The 19,928-nt window shown below is 40.4% G+C and overlaps 1 protein-coding gene across 3 annotated transcripts in view; it reads right to left on the bottom strand.

Annotated features, from left to right (window-relative positions):
- Nucleotides 1-19,928, bottom strand: part of LOC142310358 (uncharacterized) — a 63,253-nt gene that overhangs the window by 27,801 nt on the left and 15,524 nt on the right. The window contains exon 1 of one of the 3 annotated variants that reach the window (XM_075347876.1): nucleotides 6,302-6,504. The exons of the other annotated variants lie outside the window; for them this stretch is intronic. The gene's annotated coding sequence lies outside the window, so the exon portion shown is untranslated. Of the gene's footprint in view, nucleotides 1-6,301; nucleotides 6,505-19,928 lie in introns of those variants that run through there. 3 annotated transcript variants of the gene reach the window in all.

Raw genomic sequence — 19,928 nt, 5'->3', positions numbered from 1 at the left:
TATCTCTCTGTCTCTGTATCAGTCTCTGTCTGTCTCTCTCTATCTCTGTCTCTCTCTATCTGTGTCTGTCTCTCTCTAGCTCTGTGTCTGTCTGTCAGTCTCTTTCATGCTTTTCTCTTTCCCGTCTGTCTCTTTCCCCATCTGTCTCTTTCCCCGTCTGTCTCTTTCACCATCTGTCTCTATTCCCGTCTGTCTCTATTCCCGTCTGACTCTATTCCCGTCTGTCTCTTTCCCGTCTGTCTCTTTCCCTGTCTTTTTCCTTGTCTCTGTCTCTTTCCCTGTCTGTCTGTTTACCTGTCTGTCTCTTTCCCTGTCTCTGTCTCTTTCTCTGTCTCTTTCCCTGCCTGTCTGTGTCTGTCTGTCTCTGTCTGCCTCTGTCTCTTTGATTGTCTGTCTCTCTCTGTCTGTCTGTCTCATTCCCTGTCTGTCTGTGTCTGTCTGCCTCTGTCTCCTTGACTGTCTGTCTCTCTCTGTCTCTCTGTCTCTTTCCCTGTCTGCCTCTTACTCTGTGTCTATGTCTGTCTGTCTCTTTTTGTCTGTCTCTCTCTAGCCATCTTTTCCCTGTCTGTCTCTGTCTCTTTGACTGTCTGTCTCTCTCTCTGTGTCTCTTTCCCTGCCTGTTTCTGTCTGTCTTTGTCTCTTTCCCTGTCTGCCTCTTACTTCGTCTGTGCCTATGTCTGTCTGTCTCTCTCTGTTTCTCAACCGACATCTTATTACCTCACACATCAGCTTGTTATACTATGAATGTCTTTCGTTCCTATAGCAACCACTCAGAACTGCTATTAATTACCTATAGCTTGTAGCTCCATTGACTTTAATGGACACAGGTTTGTTGGCGAGTAACTGTAAAGCGCGGGGTTAAATTTTCATGTCAAAACATAGTCTATGACGTTCCCTGAGTCACATGGAATGTCTGTGCAAAATTTCGTGATGGTAAATGCAACGGTGCGGATTCCTTTAGCGGACACACACACACACACACACACACAGACATGCATACATACACACATACACTCGGCTTTATATATTAGATTGCTATAAGCCATGACTATAACCGCAATCATTAGGTGTGGGAAGCAGGTTCGAACCTGGTGGGAACAAGCTTTTTAAAGATGCTTCAAACATGACCTATATTCACAGTGATCCTTGTTATTATCATAACATGGAACATGTCTCCCCATATATCAATCACTTATTGGTGACGTTTGATTCTTAATTGGGAGTCATAACATTTTTCATAGATCAATAGACTCATCCACTTAGCTATGGACTAAGGCGGGCTTTGCACACTACGACATCGCAGGTGCGATGTCGGTGGGGTCAAATTGAAAATGACGCACTTCCGGCATCGCATGCGACATCGTAGTGTGTAAAGGCTCGATTATACGATTAACGAGCGCAAAAGCGTCGTAATCGTATCATTGGTGCAGCGTCGGCGAAATCCATAATTACGCTGACGCAACGGTCCGATGTTGTTCCTCGCTCCTGCGGCAGCACACATCGCTGTGTGTGAAGTGGCAGGAGCGAGGAACATCTCCTACCGGCGTCACTGCGGCTTCCGTAGGATATGCGGAAGGAAGGAGGTGGGCGGGATGTTTACATCCCGCTCATCTCCGCCCCTCCGCTCCTATTGGCCGCCTGCCGTGTGACGTCGCAGTGACGCCGCACGACCCGCCCCCTTAATAAGGAGGCGGGTCGCCGGCCAGAGCGACGGTCGCAGGACAGATGAGTCCATGTGAAGCTGCCGTAGCGATAATGTTCGCTACAGCAGCTATCACAGGGATATCGCAGCTGCGACAGGGGCGGGGACTATCGCGCTCGGCATCGCAGCATCGGCATGCGATGTCGCAGTGATCAAAGCCCGCCTAAGCCTCATCAGCAGAATAGTGAGTGCAGCTCTGGAGTTTAATCAAGACAGGATCAGTAACGTAATGTATGTACACAGTGACTGCACCAACAAAATAGTGAGTGCAGCTCTGGAGTTTATTACATGGTGTCACCCCGTATAAGTACAGGTAAGTAATGTAATGAATGTACACAGTGACTGCACCAGCAGAATAGTGAGTGCAGCTCTGGAGTATAATACAGGATGTCACTCAGGATCAGTACAGGTAAGTAATGTAATGTATATTCACAATAACATAAAGGGGGCTTTACACGCTGCGACATCACTAATGCGGAGTCGTTGGGGTCACGGAATTGGTGACGCACATCCGGCCGCATTAGAGATGTTGTTGCGTGTGACACCGATGAGCGATTTTGCATTGTTGCAAAAACGTGCAAAATCGCTCATCGGTGACATGGGGGTCCATTCTCGATTATCGTTACTGCAGCAGTAACGATGTTGTTCGTCGCTCCTGCGGCAGCACACATCGCTCCGTGTGACACCGCAGGAACGAGGAAGCTCTCCTTACCTGCCTCCGGCCGCTGTGAGGAAGGAAGGAGGTGGGCGGGATGTTCCGGCCACTCATCTCCGCCCCTCTGCTGCTATTGGGCAGCCGCTCCGTGACGTCGCTGTGACGCCGCACGGACCGCCCCTTTAGAAAGAAGGTGGTTCGCCGGTCACAGCGACGTCGCCGGGCAGGTAAGTATGTGTGACAGGTCTGGGCGATGTTGTGCGGCACGGGCAGCGATTTGCCCGTGTCGCGCAACAGATGGGGGCGGGTACCCACACTAGCGATATCGGGACCGATATCGCAGTGTGTAAAGTAGCCTTTAGTATATATATATATATATATATATATATATATATAAATATACACAGTATATCCTACATCTATTAGTACACTATAAACTGATATTTATTGATGGATTTCCCCTTCAGCGGCTTTTATTGTGTGTGGAGCTTGCTCTAAAGGCCCTGTCACACACAGAGATAAATCTGCAGCAGATCTGTGGTTGCAGTGAAATTGTGGACAATCAGTGCCAGGTTTGTGGCTGTGTACAAATGGAACAATATGTCCATGATTTCACTGCAACCACAGATCTGCCAAAGATTTATCTCTGTGTGTGACGGGGCCTTAAGTATATGAAAATTGATTAGTATACTGTTGCAAAAAGTGGAATTGTACGTTTTATTGACTTTCTAGATAACATTTTAGTCTTTGACCTTAGATATGTCTCGTGAGACACATGATAATATAAACCATATTATACAGTGTGTAAACATATTCATAAACATATTTTCTAGCAAATACTTCCCCAATATTTGGTAATTGATGGGACTCTTTATAAATTGTCTCTCTGCTTGTGTAGTGACCCAGAGTAGACACTACTAGATTGTCCCCTGATGGGCCATGTGTTTGTCTATAATGGACATTATCTGTGCCTTCTGAAGCCTTGTTCTGAGAGTTGTAGCGTTTCTAATCCCACACTGACCTCTGGCTTTTCGCAAAACTACCTTTGCTTTGTAAGATAAAAGGAAGTGACGCAGCAGTGAGGAAATGTTTGCGTCTTTCCTGACAGGAAAAAAAGAAAGATGTCTGTCGCTGAGGACTCAGGAGGGGAGGACTGACTTTGGTGGGAGAGGGGTATGAACGCTGGAGTCGGTGGAGTCACTTCTATCCTCTAGTGACTGTGTTCAGTAAGGAGAAGGAAACTCTCTGTGGAAAGGAACAATCCAGGCTGCCATGTATTCTAAATAAAGGTAGGCCCCGAACAATAGCAAGATCCAGAAAGCCTAGAAACTGCTCAAAGCCAAGGATGAGGGAGAGTTAATCCTGCTGATACTGTAATATAGGCTGTGGAAACTGTTATATGGACAGACTTAGTGTGCATTGTCATCACTGCAGTGTATGTGAGGTAAAAGGTCACTCTCTTTGTTTATGAAACCTACGGTGTCTGTGTTTGTTGGCCCATGCCCTTGAGCTGAGGATAGGCCCATGCCCTTGAGCTGAGGATAGGCCCATGCCCTTGACCTGAGGATAGGTCCATACCCTTGAGCTGAAGATAAGCCCATGCCCTTGAGCTGAGGATAGGTCCATACCCTTGAGCTGAAGATAAGCCCATGCCCTTGAGCTGAGGATAGGTCCATACCCTTGAGCTGAAGATAAGCCCATGCCCTTGAGCTGAGGATAGGCTCATGCCCTTGAGCTGAGGATAATCCCATGCCCTTGAGCTGAGGATAATCCCATGCCCTTGAGCTGAGGATAATCCCATGCCCTTGAGCTGAGGATAGGCTCATGCCCTTGAGCTGAGGATAGGCCCATGCCCTTGAGCTGGGGATAATCCCATGCCCTTGAGCTGAGGATATGCTCATGCCCTTGAGCTGAGGAAAATCCCATGCCCTTGAGCTGAGGATCGGCCCATGCCCTTGAGCTGAGGATAGGCTCATGCCCTTGAGCTGAGGATAGGCTCATGCCCTTGAGCTGAGGATAGGCTCATGCCCTTGAGCTGAGGATAGGCTCATGCCCTTGAGCTGAGGATAGGCCCATGTCCTTGAGCTGAGGATAGGACCATGCCCTTGAGCTCCTGTGTTATCAGTAATACAATTTAGACATAGAGAGGGGTTAGTAGGAAATTAATTTTGAGGGGCGAGTAGACTTTTGTGTGTGCAAACAAAAAGAGATAAGGACATACTGCTGTGAGTACTGGGAAAAAGGGGCTCATCTTTTCCCAGTGTCTTCACCAAAGTGATAGTGGTCCTGACTGTAGTATTATGCCTGAAGGGAGTTCTCTTTATTCCATACTGGGTTGACTGAGGCTGGTTCATGGTGGATCCATTAAGCCCAGTGGCCCAGGTGGAATCGTGGGCACCGACACACCAGTCAAAGTGGTCATACGGAAAACAGAAGGTAAGCTGCAAAATATAATAATTCCAGGACCACACTGTCGGAAAACTGACAGGTTGGAGGGATACAGAACAAACACAGACAAATGACCTGGACAGCTTGAGCAGAAATACAGACAAATGTAAACTGGGTTCCTGGCAGACATGTGGCACACTTACAGATGGGTGCAGACAGATGAAGGGCTCCTGGAGAATGCTGGAAGATGGGTGACAAGATGGCAGGAGACCACATGTTCTTCACAATATCCCAGAATAATACAGTTAGACATTCTTCTCAACAGCATATTGGAACAATATAATTTATCCTTTTATTTCATTACTAGACAAGGTACAACTCTCTTCATACACAGTATATCACAAAGTGAGTACACCCCTCACATTTTTGTAAATATTTTATTCTATCTTTTCATGGGACAACCGTAAGGATTTAACACTTTGATACAATGTAATGTAGTTGGTGTACAGCTTATATTATATAATAGTGTAAATTTGGTGCCCTGTAAATAACTCAACACACAGCCTTTAATGTCTAAACTGCTGGCAAAAGACAAAGACACAGACACAGGGAAAGAGACAGAGGGAAACAGACAGACAGGGAAAGAGACAGACAGGGTAAGAGACAGACAAAGACAGGTAAAGAGACAGACAAAGAGACAGACACAGGGAAAGAGACAGAGGGAAAGAGACAGACAGGGAAAGAGAAGGAAAGAGACAGACAGGGTAAGAGACAGACAAAGACAGGTAAAGAGACAGACAAAGAGACAGGCACAGGGAAAGAGACAGAGGGAAAGAGACAGACAGGGAAAGAGAAGGAAAGAGACAGACAGGGAAAGAGAGGGAAAGAGACAGACAGGGAAAGTGACAGAGATAGACAGACAGGGAAAGAGATTGAGACAGATGGAGAAAGAGACAGTCAGAGACAGACAGGGAAAGAGACAGACAGACAAAGAGATAGAGAGACAGAGAGATATATACAGAGGGGGAGACAGATAGAGAATGGGAGAGAAACAGAGAGACAGTTACTATCCCGGGCGTTAATACATTCTATTTATACATTCTATCCCGGGAATGTTAATACATTCTATTTTGTTAACAACAGTTATTAACCCGGGCGAAGCTGGGTAGTACAGCTAGTATATTATAATACACTCAGCTCTTCGCTCTCTCTCTCTCATAATTGCTTTCAATTGTATTAGCATGTGCGATGCCAATACAATTGAAAGAGTGATCTTTCCGCGCTGGCACTGGGCCTCCCTGACTCTCAAGCCCCATAGTGGTCGCATAGCCTGTGCCATTGGTGGTGCACCACGGGCTGAGGTCCTCAGGCCCGCTGAACCCCCTTGCCTGGTCGCGATTGCAACCCCTGCGACCACAATCATTCTGACCCTGCCTATGTTCTCCTCTTCTAATGAAGGCCCATTCCACATGTTCTATATAATTTTTGTGGGCTGAGCCCGCTAATCCATGTTTGGACCAGATTTCCAAAGCAGCAGCTTGGTTTTCTCCACTGACCTTCACCAAATACAACAGGCTGGATATTGAGTTGCCAAAAGGAGCTGGGAAAAGCTGGTTCGTGTCCCTCCCATTAAGTCTCTTATTGCTTCTCAGTTCCCTTTGTTTGTTGCCTGAAGAACACGCAGAAATAATAACATTTTCTTGCCTGAAATGTCCTTTTCCTGTAGTCCAAAGACAAGGCAACCTTAATGTCGAGCATAACACAGTGGCGTCAGGCAGCTTCTTTCCTCATATACAATGTAAATTGTCATTATTCATTATTTGCATTGCTAATTGTTCTGATCCTCTGCCCAAAAGAGCCAAGCCCTAATTAACCCTTTGTGTGTTACCTCTATCTTGACAATCGGAATAGATGATTTCAGACAGGTAAATTCTATTCTCATTTCATATCATTGTGCCCCTATGGATAAGAGTATATAACACCCCCAATAGCATATGGGGCATTGTTTTAAAAGCTAATTCTTTGTCCTTAACAGGCAAATATTATAGTACCTTTATTCTTATACGTAGGATAGTAGTTTTATTTTTGTACATTGGAGCAGTATTATAGTAGTTATATTCTTGTACATAGCCATTGGATAAATTCAAAAAAGTTCATTTTTTTCTCACTATTGTAAACTCTGCACCCCATCTTAACAGAAAAAAAACAGAAATGTAAAAATGTTTGCAAATTTATTAAACAAGAAAAACTGAACAATCACATGGTCATAAATATTGAGACCCTTTGTTCAGACACTCATATTTAAGTCACATGCTTTCCATTTCCTTGTGATCCACCTTGATATTGTTTTACTCCTTCATTGGAGTCAGCTGTGTTTAATTAAACTGATAAGACTTGATTTGGGAAGGTGCACACCTGTCTGTATAAGACCTCACAGCTCACCATGCATGGCACACCATATGAGAATCATGAGGTCAAAGGAACTGCCCAAGGAGATCAGAGGCAGAATTGTGGCAAGGCACAGATCTAGCCAAGGTCACAAAAGAATTTCGGCAGTACTCAAGGTTCGTAACAGCACAGTGGCCTCCATAATCCTTAAAAGGAAGAAGTTTGTGATCACCAGAACTCTTCCTAGACCTGGCCGTCCAGCCAAACTGAGCAATCGTAGAAGAGAGAGGTAAAGATTAGAACCCCAAGATCACTGTGGCTGAACTCCAGAGATGCAGCAGGGAGATGGGAGAAAGTTCCACAAAGTCAACTATCACTGCAGCCTCGACCAGTCGTGCCTTTATGGCAGAGTGGCAGACGGAAGCCTCTACTCAGTGCAAGACATATGAAAGCAAAAAAACACATGAAGGACTCCCAGACTATGAGAAATAAGATTCTCTGGTCTGATGAGACAAAGATAGAACTTTTTGGTGTTAATTCTAAGCAGTATGTGTGGAGAAAACCAGGCACTGCTCATCACCTACCTAATACAATCCCAACAGTGAAACGTGGTGGCAGCATCATGCGATGGGTGTGTTTTTCAGCTGCAGGGACAGGACAACTGGTTGCAAGTACAGAGATATCCTGGAAGAAAACTTCTTCCAGAGTGCTCTGGACCTCAGACTTGGCTGAAGATTCACCTTACAACAAGACAATGACCATAAGCACCCTAAGCACACAGCTAAAATAACAAAGGAGTGGCTTCAGAACAATTCTGTGACAATTCTTGACCGCCCAAGCCAGTGCCCTGACCTAAACCCAATTGAGGATCTCTGGAGAGACATGAAAATGGCTGTCTGTCAACGTTCACCATCCAATCTGACGGACCTGGAGAGGATCTGCAAGGAAGAATGGCAGAGGATTCCCAAATCCAGGTGTGAGAAACTTGTTGCATCATACTAGCTCAAAAGGGTGCTTGTACTCAATACTGAGCAAAGGATCTTATGACCATGTGATATTTCAGTTTTTCTTGTTTAATAAATTTGCAAACATTTCTATATTTCTGTTTTTTGTTCTGTCAAGATGGGGTGCAGAGTATACATTAATGAGAAAAAAATTAACTTTTTTGAATTTACCAAATGGCTGCAATGAAACAAAGAGAAAACAATTTAAAGGGGTCTGAATACTTCCTGTACCCATTGCATATATACAGTTAGGTCCAGAAATATTTGGACAGTGACACAATTTTCGCGAGTTGGGCTCTGCATGCCACCACATTGTATTTGAAATGAAACCTCTACAACAGAATTCAAGTGCAGATTGTAACGTTTAATTTGAAGGTTTGAACAAAAATATCTGATAGAAATTGTAGGAATTGTACACATTTCTTTACAAACACTCCACATTTTAGGAGGTCAAAAGTAATTGGACAAATAAACCAAACCCAAACAAAATATTTCTATTTTCAATATTTTGTTGCGAATCCTTTGGAGGCAATCACTGCCTTAAGTCTGGAACCCATGGAAATCACCAAACGCTGGGTTTCCTCCTCCTTAATGCTTTGCCAGGCCTTTACAGCCGCAGCCTTCAGGTCTTGGTTGTTTGTGGGTCTTTCCGTCTTAAGTCTGGATTTGAGCAAGTGAAATGCATGCTCAATTGGGTTAAGATCTGGTGATTGACTTGGCCATTGCAGAATGTTCCACTTTTTTGCACTCATGAACTCCTGGGTAGCTTTGGCTGTATGCTTGGGGTCATTGTCCATCTGTACTATGAAGCGCCGTCCGATCAACTTTGCGGCATTTGGCTGAATCTGGGCTGAAAGTATATCCCGGTACACTTCAGAATTCATCCGGCTACTCTTGTCTGCTGTTATGTCATCAATAAACACAAGTGACCCAGTGCCATTGAAAGCCGTGCATGCCCATGCCATCACGTTGCATCTACCATGTTTTACAGAGGATGTGGTGTGCCTTGGATCATGTGCCGTTCCCTTTCTTCTCCAAACTTTTTTCTTCCCATCATTCTGGTACAGGTTGATCTTTGTCTCATCTGTCCATAGAATACTTTTCCAGAACTGAGCTGGCTTCATGAGGTGTTTTTCAGCAAATTTAACTCTGGCCTGTCTATTTTTGGAATTGATAAATGGTTTGCATCTAGATGTGAACCCTTTGTATTTACTTTCACGGAGTCTTCTCTTTACTGTTGACTTAGAGACAGATACACCTACTTCACTGAGAGTGTTCTGGACTTCAGTTGATGTTGTGAACAGGTTCTTCTTCACCAAAGAAAGTATGCGGCGATCATCCACCACTGTTATCATCCGTGGACGCCCAGGCCTTTTTGAGTTCCCAAGCTCACCAGTCAATTCCTTTTTTCTCAGAATGTACCCGACTGTTGATTTTGCTATTCCAAGCATGTCTGCTATCTCTCTGATGGATTTTTTCTTTTTTTTCAGCCTCAGGATGTTCTGCTTCACCTCAATTGAGAGTTCCTTAGACCGCATGTTGTCTGGTCACAGCAGCAGCTTCCAAATGCAAAACCACACACCTGTAATCAACCCCAGACCTTTTAACTACTTCATTGATTACAGGTTAACAAGGGAGACGCCTTCAGAGTTAATTGCAGCCCTTAGAGTCCCTTGTCCAATTACTTTTGGTCCCTTGAAAAAGAGGAGGCTATGCATTACAGAGCTATGATTCCTAAACCCTTTCTCCGATTTGGATGTGAAAACTCTCATATTGCAGCTGGGAGTGTGCACTTTCAGCCCATATTATATATATAATTGTATTTCTGAACATGTTTTTGTAAACAGCTAAAATAACAAAACTTGTGTCACTGTCCAAATATTTCTGGACCTAACTGTATTCAGTGCCTAGCGAAAGTATTCGGCCCCATTGAATTTTTCAACCTTTTTCAAACATTTCAGGCTTCATACATAAGAAAACATTTTTTAATGTTATGGTGAAGAATCAACAACAAGTGGGACACAATTGTGAAGGTGAACAAAATGTATTGCTTATTTTAAAGTTTTGTAAAAAAGAATAAACTGAAAGTGGGGCGTGCAATATTATTCATCCCCTTTACTTTCAGTGCAGCAAACTCACTCCAGAAGTTCATTGAGGATCTCTGAATTATCCAATGTTGTCCTAAATGACTGATGATGATAATAAATATAATCCACCTGTGTGTAATCTAGACTCTCTATAAATGCACCTGCTCTGTGATAGTCTTAGTGTTCTGTTTAAAGCACAGATAGCATCATGAAGACCAAGGAACACAACAGGCAGATCCATGACACTGTTGTGGAGAAGTTTAAAGCCGTATTTGGTTACAAAAATATTTCTACAACTTTAAACATTCCAAGAAGCATTATGCAAGCGATCATATTGAAATGGAAGGAGCATCATACCACTGCAAACCAGCAAGACCCGGCCATCCATCCAAACTTTCATCTCTAACAAGGAGATGACTGATCAGAGATGCAGCCAAGAGGCCCATGATCACTCTGGATGAATTGCAGAGATCTATAGCTGAGGTGGGAGAGTCAACAATCAGTCATAAACTGCACAAATCTGGCTTTTATGGAAGAGTGGCAAAAAGAAAGCCATTTCTCAAAGATATCCATACAAAGTGTTGTTTAAAGTTTGCCACAAGCCACCTGGGAGACACCAAACATGTGGAAGAAGGTGCTCTGGTCAGATGAAATCAAAATCGAACTTTTTGGGCACAATGCCAAACGATACGTTTGGCGTAAAAGCAACACAGCTCATTACCTTGAACACACCATCCCCATTGTCAAACATGGTGGTGACAGCATCATGGTTTGGGCCTGCTTTTCTTCAGCAGGGACAGGGAAGATGGTTAAAATTGATGGGAAGATGGATGGAGCCAAATACAGGACCATTCTTGAAGAAAACCTGTTGGAGTCTGCAAAAGACCTGAGACTGGGATGGAGATTTGTCTTCCAACAAGACAATGATCCGAAACATAAAGCAAAATCTTGAATGGAATGGTTCACAAATAAACGTATCCAGGTGTTAGAATGCCCAAGTCACAGTCCAGACCTGAACCCAATCGAGAATCTGTGGAAAGAGCTGAAAACTGCTGTTCACAAATGCTCTCCATCCACCTCACAAAGGAAGAATGGGCAAGAATCTCAGTCTCTCGATGTTCAAAACTGATAGACACATACCCCAAGTGACTTGCAGCTGTAATCGCAGCAAAAGGTAGCACTACAAAGTATTAACTTAAAGGGGGCCGAATAATATTGCACGACACAATTTCAGTTTATTATTTTTTATAAAAGTTTAAAATAAGCAATACATTTCGTTCAGCTTCACAATTGTGTCCCACTTGTTGTTGATTCTTCACCATAAAATTTAATTTTTTATCTTTATGTTTGAAGCCTGAAATGTGGGAAAAGGTGGAAAAATTCAAGGGGGCCCAATACTTTCACAAAGGCACTGTATATATTTATGAGGCAGTATTATAGTAGTTATATTCTTGTACATAGGGGCAGTATTATAGTAGTTATATTCTTATACATAGGAGCAGTATTATATTAGTTATATTCTTGTACATAGAGGCAGTATTAAAGTAGTTATATTCTTGTACGTAGGGGCAGTATTATAGTAGTTATATTCTTGTACATAGGGGCAGTATTATAGTAGTTATATTCTTGTACATAGGGGCAGTATTATAGTAGTTATATTCTTGTACACAGGGGGCAGTATTATAGTAGTTATATTCTTGTACATAGGGGCAGCATTATAGTAGTTATATTCTTGTACATAGGGGCAGTATTATAGTAGTTATATTCTTGTACATAGGGGCAGTATTATAGTAGTTATATTCTTGTACATAGCGGCAGTATTACAGTAGTTATATTCTTGTACATAGGGGCAGTATTATAGTAGTTATATTCTTGTACATAGGGTGAAGTATTATAGTAGTTATATTCTTATATATAGGGGCAGTATTATAGTAGTTATATTCTTGTACATAGGGGCAGTATTATAGTAGTTATATTCTTGTACATAGGGGCAGTATTATAGTAGTTATATTCTTGTACATAGGGGGCAGTATTATAGTAGTTATATTCTTGTACATAGGGGCAGTATTATAGTAGTTATATTCTTGTACATAGGGGCAGTATTATAGTAGTTATATTCTTGTACATAGGGGCAGTATTATAGTAGTTATATTCTTGTACATAGCGGCAGTATTACAGTAGTTATATTCTTGTACATAGGGGCAGTATTATAGTAGTTATATTCTTGTACATAGGGTGAAGTATTATAGTAGTTATATTCTTATATATAGGGGCAGTATTATAGTAGTTATATTCTTGTACATAGGGGCAGTATTATAGTAGTTATATTCTTGTACATAGGGGCAGTATTATAGTAGTTATATTCTTGTACATAGGGGGCAGTATTATAGTAGTTATATTCTTGTACATAGGGGCAGTATTATAGTAGTTATATTCTTGTACATAGGGGCAGTATTATAGTAGTTATATTCTTGTACATAGGGGCAGTATTATAGTAGTTATATTCTTGTACATAGGGGCAGTATTACAGTAGTTATATTCTTGTACATGGGGGCAGTATTATAGTAGTTATATTCTTGTACATAGGGTGAAGTATTATAGTAGTTATATTCTTATATATAGGGGCAGTATTATAGTAGTTATATTCTTGTACATAGAGGCAGTATTAAAGTAGTTATATTCTTGTACGTAGGGGCAGTATTATAGTAGTTATATTCTTGTACATAGGGGCAGTATTATAGTAGTTATATTCTTGTACATAGGGGCAGTATTACAGTAGTTATATTCTTGTACATAGGGGCAGTATTATAGTAGTTATATTCTTGTACATAGGGTGAAGTATTATAGTAGTTATATTCTTATATATAGGGGCAGTATTATAGTAGTTATATTCTTGTACATAGGGGCAGTATTATAGTAGTTATATTCTTGTACATAGGGGCAGTATTATAGTTGTTATATTCTTGTACATAGGGGCAGTATTATAGTAGTTATATTCTTGTACATAGGGGGCAGTATTATAGTAGTTATATTCTTGTACATAGGGGCAGTATTATAGTAGTTATATTCTTGTACATAGGGGCAGTATTATAGTAGTTATATTCTTGTACATAGGGGCAGTATTATAGTAGTTATATTCTTGTACATAGGGGAAGTATTATAGTAGTTATATTCTTGTACATAGGGGCAGTATTACAGTAGTTATATTCTTGTACATGGGGGCAGTATTATAGTAGTTATATTCTTGTACATAGGGTGAAGTATTATAGTAGTTATATTCTTATATATAGGGGCAGTATTATAGTAGTTATATTCTTGTACATAGAGGCAGTATTAAAGTAGTTATATTCTTGTACGTAGGGGCAGTATTATAGTAGTTATATTCTTGTACATAGGGGCAGTATTATAGTAGTTATATTCTTGTACACAGGGGGCAGTATTATAGTAGTTATATTCTTGTACATAGGGGGCAGTATTATAGTAGTTATATTCTTGTACATAGGGGCAGTATTATAGTAGTTATATTCTTGTACATAGGGGCAGTATTATAGTAGTTATATTCTTGTACATAGGGGCAGTATTATAGTAGTTATATTCTTGTACATAGGGGCAGTATTACAGTAGTTATATTCTTGTACATAGGGGCAGTATTATAGTAGTTATATTCTTATATATAGGGGCAGTATTATAGTAGTTATATTCTTGTACATAGGGGCAGTATTATAGTAGTTGTATTCTTGTACATAGGAGCAGTATTATAGTATTTATATTTTTGTACATAGGAGGACTATTATATTAGATATATTTGTGTACATAGGAGGCAGAATTATATTAGCTAGTCAGATCAGTGACCAGTAGCCACATATTTCTTTTATGCACACATATACTGTAAGTTTAGCAAATAAATATTTTTCCTGGTTCATAATGTTTTATTTATGACTATTGAGAAATATGAGAAGACCCCATTGCTGTAAGGATAGAGAAAAAATGGTGGCATTACTGTGAGCCTGAAGGCCCCCATAAGGCCAATACACTATAGTAGATGTTGGCCGAGCAATTGGTGTGGCTGACAGGTATCTCCCCCAATTCTCCCATACACAGTAATGCCGGGCTCGGCTAAGGGCTTGTGTGTTCTTTGTTGCAGTAGCTTTAATCTGTTACTTTAAAGGGAATCTGTCAGCAGGTTTTTGCTATCTCATTTGAGAGCTGAGAACTTTCCCGCCTACACCATGCTCTCAATACAGATGGTACATTGACAATCACCTGTGAATCACAGCAGTGAGCATGTTGAACTTTGTAGTCTGAGCAATGATAAGGATCCTGTTGCTTAAAGAAACATATCAGACTGTAACAAGACAGGCATCCCTGAATTTCCTGAGTTAACCCTTGCAGCATGCCACAGTGAGGCTCTCATAGAATTGTATTGAGTTGTGACCTCCGGCCGCTCCATCATACATCAGAGCAGCTGTAAGTTCACAAGTCACTGGACAGATGCAGGAAACAGGTGAAGCCACTGGAAGGTGAGTATAAGACAGGGCAGGGGACTTACATTTAAAGCACCACACACACACACACAGGGGGAAATAAAAAAATACACTGGACTAGTGCTTTAAAATGGCTACAATTGTATGATTAGTGTTCAGTGTAGGGATCAAGGACTTTTGGAAAGTAAAGTGATTATAGTGATAAAATATAATTATCTGCCAAAACAGCAATCATCCTCCGCAAGTAGAGTAAATGTACAATGTCTACACTGTAGTAAAAGTTTACTAGAGGCAGATCATCAGATAAGTTACACATAATGACAGGCGATGACACGTACTAACACATACAGGAGAATTACTCTCTTATCTGTCATACCTGTCAGCTCTATTTTTCTTATTCATCTATCTTTCATGTATCTATCCATTATCTATCTATCCCTCTATCTATCATCTATCTATCCCTCTATCTATCATCTATCTATCTATCTATCTATCCCTCTATCTATCCCTCTATCTATCATCTATCTATCCCTCTATCTATCATCTATCTATCTATCCATGTATCTATCTATTATCTATCTATCTATCTATCATCTATCTATCCATCTATCTATCCATGTATCTATCTATCTATTATCTATCTATCTATCCATCTATCTATCTATCTATCCCTCTATCTATCTATCTATCCCTCTGTCTATCTATCTATCCTTCTATCTATTCTTCTATCTATCTATCTATCTATCCTTCTATCTATTCTTCTATCTATCTATCTATCTATCCATCTATCCATCCTTCTATCTATTCTATCTATCTATCTATCCATCTATCTATCCATCTATCTATTCTTCTATCTATCTATCTATCTATCCATTTTCTATCTATCTATCCCTCTATCTATCCCTCTATCTATCTATCTATCCCTCTATCCATCTATCTATCTATCTATCATCTATCTATCTATCTATCTATCTATCATCTATCTATTTATCCCTCTATCTATCCATCTATCTATTATCTATCTATCTATCTATCTATCTATCCTTCTATCTATTCTTCTATCTATCTATCCATCTATCCATCCTTCTATCTATTCTATCTATCTATCTATCCATCTATCTATCCATCTATCTATTCTTCTATCTATCTATCTATCCATTTTCTATCTATCTATCCCTCTATCTATCCCTCTATCTATCTATCTATCCCTCTATCTATCTATCTATCCCTCTATCCATCTATCTATCATCTATCTATCTATCTATCATCTATCTATTTATCCCTCTATCTATCCATCTATCTATCTATTATCTATCTATCTATCCTTCTATCTATCCCTCTATCTATCTATCTATCCCTCTGTCTATCTATCTATCCTTCTATCTATTCTTCTATCTATCTATCTATCTATCTATGCTTCTATCTATTCTTTCTATCTATCTATCCATCTATCTATCCATCTATCTATTCTTCTATCTATCTATCTATCCATTTTCTATCTATCTATTTATCTATCTATCTATCTATCCCTCTATCTATCCCTCTATCTATCCCTCTATCTATCTATCTATCCCTCTATCACTCTATCTATCTATCTATCCCTCTATCTATCCCTCTATCTATCCCTCTATCTATCCCTCTATCTATTTATTTATCTATCTATCTATCCCTCTATCTATCTATCTATCTATTTATCTATCTATCCCTCTATCTATCTATCTGTCTATCTATTCCTCTATCTATCCCTCTATCTATCCCTATATCTATCCCTATATCTATCCCTCTATCTATCTATCTATCTATCTATCCCTGTATCTATCTATTATTTATCTATCTATCTATCTATTCATCTATCTATCTATCTATCTATCTATCTATCTATCTATCCCTCTATCTATCCCTCTATCTATCTATCTATCTATCCCTCTATCTATCTATTCATCTATCTATCCCTCTATCTATCCCTCTATCTATCTATCCTTCTATCTACAGTCATGGCCAAAAGTTTTGAGAATGACACCAAAATGATATTTTCACATGATCTGTTGACCTCTGTTTTTTAATTGTGTTTGTCTGATGTTTACATCACATACAGAAATATAATTGCAATCATATTATGAGTACCAAAAGGTTATATTGACAGTTAGAATGAGTTAATGCAGCAAGTGAATATTTGCAGTGTTGACCCTTCTTCTTCAGGACCTCTGCAATTCTCCCTGGCATGCTCTCAATCAACTTCTGGAGCAAATCCTGACTGATAGCTGTCCATTCTTGCATAAGCAATGCTTGCATTTTGCCAGAATTTGTTGGTTTTTGTTTGTCCACCCGTCTCTTGATGATTGCCCACAAGTTCTCAATGAGATTAAGATCTGGGGAGTTTCCAGGCCATGGACCCAAAATCTCTATGTTTTGTTCCATGAGCCATTTAGTGATCACCTTTGCTTTATGGCAAGGTGCTCCATCATGCTGGAAAAGGCATTGTTGGGCGCCAAACTGCTCTTGGACAGTTGGGAGAAGTTGCTCTTGGAGGACATTCTGGTACCATTCTTTATTCATGGCTGTGTTTTTAGGCAAGACTGTGAGTGAGCCGATTCCCTTGGCTGAGAAGCAACCACACACATGAATCGTTTAAGGATGCTTAACAGTTGGCATGAGACAAGACTGGTGGTAGCGCTCACCTCTTCTTCTCCTAATAAGCTGTTTTCCAGATGTCCCAAACAATCGAAAAGGGGATTCATCTGAGAAAATGACTTTCCCCCAGTCCTCAGCAGTCCACTCCCTGTACCTTTTACAGAATATCAGTCGGTCCCTGATGTTTTTTCTGGAGAGAAGTGGCTTCTTTGCTGCCCTCCTTGAAACCAGGCCTTGCTCAAAGAGTCTCCGCCTCACAGTGCGTGCAGAAGCACTCACACCAGCCTGCTGCCATTGCTGAGCTAGCTCGGCACTGCTGGTAGTCCCATCCCGCAGCTGAAACAGTTTTAAGATACGGTCCTGGCGTTTGCTGGTCCTTCTTGGGCGCCCTGGGGCCTTTTTGGCAACAATGGAAGCTCTCTCCTTGAAGTTTTTGATGATGCGATAGATTGTTGACTGAGGTGCAATCTTTGTAGCTGCGATACTCTTCCCTGTTAGGCCATTTTTGTGCAGAGCAATGATGGCTGCACGTGTTTCTTTAGAGATAACCATGGTTAACTGAAGAGAATCAATGATACCAAGCACCAGCCTCCTTTTAAAGTGTCCAGTGGTGTCATTCTTTCTTAATCATGACTGATTGATCGCCAGCCCTGTCCTCATCAACACCCACACCTGTGTTAATGGAACAATCACTAAAACAATGTTAGCTGCTCCTTTTAAGGCAGGAATGCAATGATGTTGAAATGTGTTTTGGGGGTTAAAGTTCATTTTCTTAGCCAATATTGACTTTGCAAGTAATTGATGTTAAGCTGATCACTCTTTATGACATTCTGGAGTATATGCAAATTGCCATTAGAAAAACTTAAGCAGTAGACTTTGTAAAAATTAATATTTGTAGCATTCTCAAAACTTTTGGCCATGACTGTATTTTTCTATCTATCTATCCATTTATCTATCTATCTATCTATCTATCTATTCTTCTATCTATCCATTATCTATCTATTTATCTATCCATCTATCTATCTATCTATTTATCCCTCTATCTATCTCCAGTATCTATCCATTTTTATCTATCTATCTATCTACAGTATCTATACATTTTTATCTATCTATCCCTCTATCTATCTATCTATCTATCTATCTATCTATCTATCTATCTATCTATCTATCCTTCTGTCTATCTATCTATCCATCCATCCATCTATCCATTATGGGGAAGTAAAAGTTTCTAAGTTTCCCCTAATTTGCCGCATGCAGTTCTGTAAACAGTTTAGTCCTTCGTTGTCAGACAAGTTTTGTTGTTGCTGACAGATTTTCACGTTTGTGGGGGAGGGGAGGGATAATTATTACTACTCTACTTTCTTGTCACCCAGACATAATAAATGTATCATACAGAGACAGCCTCTACCGTGTGATAACTTGCTAATTGCTGTGGATTCATTAGAGTTTATATTTGTGTACTGAGGTGTTTCAGGTAATCAAATCTAGTACTTATGAGGACTAAAAATAAAGTGAAAAGTAAAAACAAAATAAAAAAATAAAACAAAAAATAAAAAGTTTGAATTTCCCCTTTTTTTCCCCATCCAAAACTAAAGACACAAAATAAACAAATAAAAAAAGAGGACATTCAATATCGCTGCATCTATAAAACTCTAATTTATCAATAATATCTAAAATTATTGAAACCACAAGTGAAAAACAAATTAAAATGCCAGACTTGATGGGTTTTGGATGCAGCCCCCCCCCCCCAAAAGAGTATTAAAAGTCAATCAGAACATCGCCAGAATCGTATCAATAAATACAGTACTAGTTTGTTTTTTTTTTCCTTTGTGCTGATTTATACCTATCAGTTGGCCAAGACTGAATAGTGATGACGTGACATTCTCATACACAACATAATAAGAAAAATGTAAAAAGAGCGAGCAGGAAAGTACTCCGGGGTTATTTATTTACATGCCGTCAGATTTATTGCCTCACCTTACACCTGAGTACAGTTCTCAGGTCACCTCCTCCTACACAACCTGTTTAGGCTTTTATTACCTCTCAGTCTCAGTATTTATTTATATATCCTCCTTTTGTCATTGCCTGAATTAATGTATCACCTATTATATAGGTTTACAATCGTGTGATTATGGGATATATTGGTAGATACATAAACTTTCGTACACAATCTACTTTTATAAAAATATAGAGGTGAAACATGAAACTCCAGGAACACCAATAAAACATATATAACAGAGCTCTTCTTACAATCCTGGCGTTGTCTACCATACCGTGGTATCTTCCAGTTACTCTACTGACTCAATACAATAGAGATACAGAAGGTGCCAGGTAAACACCTACTTAGCAGTCGGCACCACCTGTGTCTCAAGGAGCTGTAATCTAAAACACATCTGCAATACTTACTGAAACCTACTGCATCCAATTATAAATTGGTGTTTAGACGGGGTCAACCATTGGCACCTTGGCATCCATTCTATTAGTACCAGGAGTGGGATGCGATGATGGCTACCTTTGTACCCTTACGCTCCTGGTGCCAAGAATATCCTCATCAGCTGCTACTCTTTTGGTATTACCTAGGATGCTGCA

The sequence above is a fragment of the Anomaloglossus baeobatrachus genome, chromosome 5 (genome assembly GCF_048569485.1).
Source record: "Anomaloglossus baeobatrachus isolate aAnoBae1 chromosome 5, aAnoBae1.hap1, whole genome shotgun sequence".
In the NCBI taxonomy this organism is placed as follows: Eukaryota; Metazoa; Chordata; class Amphibia; order Anura; family Aromobatidae; genus Anomaloglossus; species Anomaloglossus baeobatrachus.
Note: the sequence above shows the minus strand (reverse complement) of the source record. Positions and strands in the feature narration are given on the sequence as shown.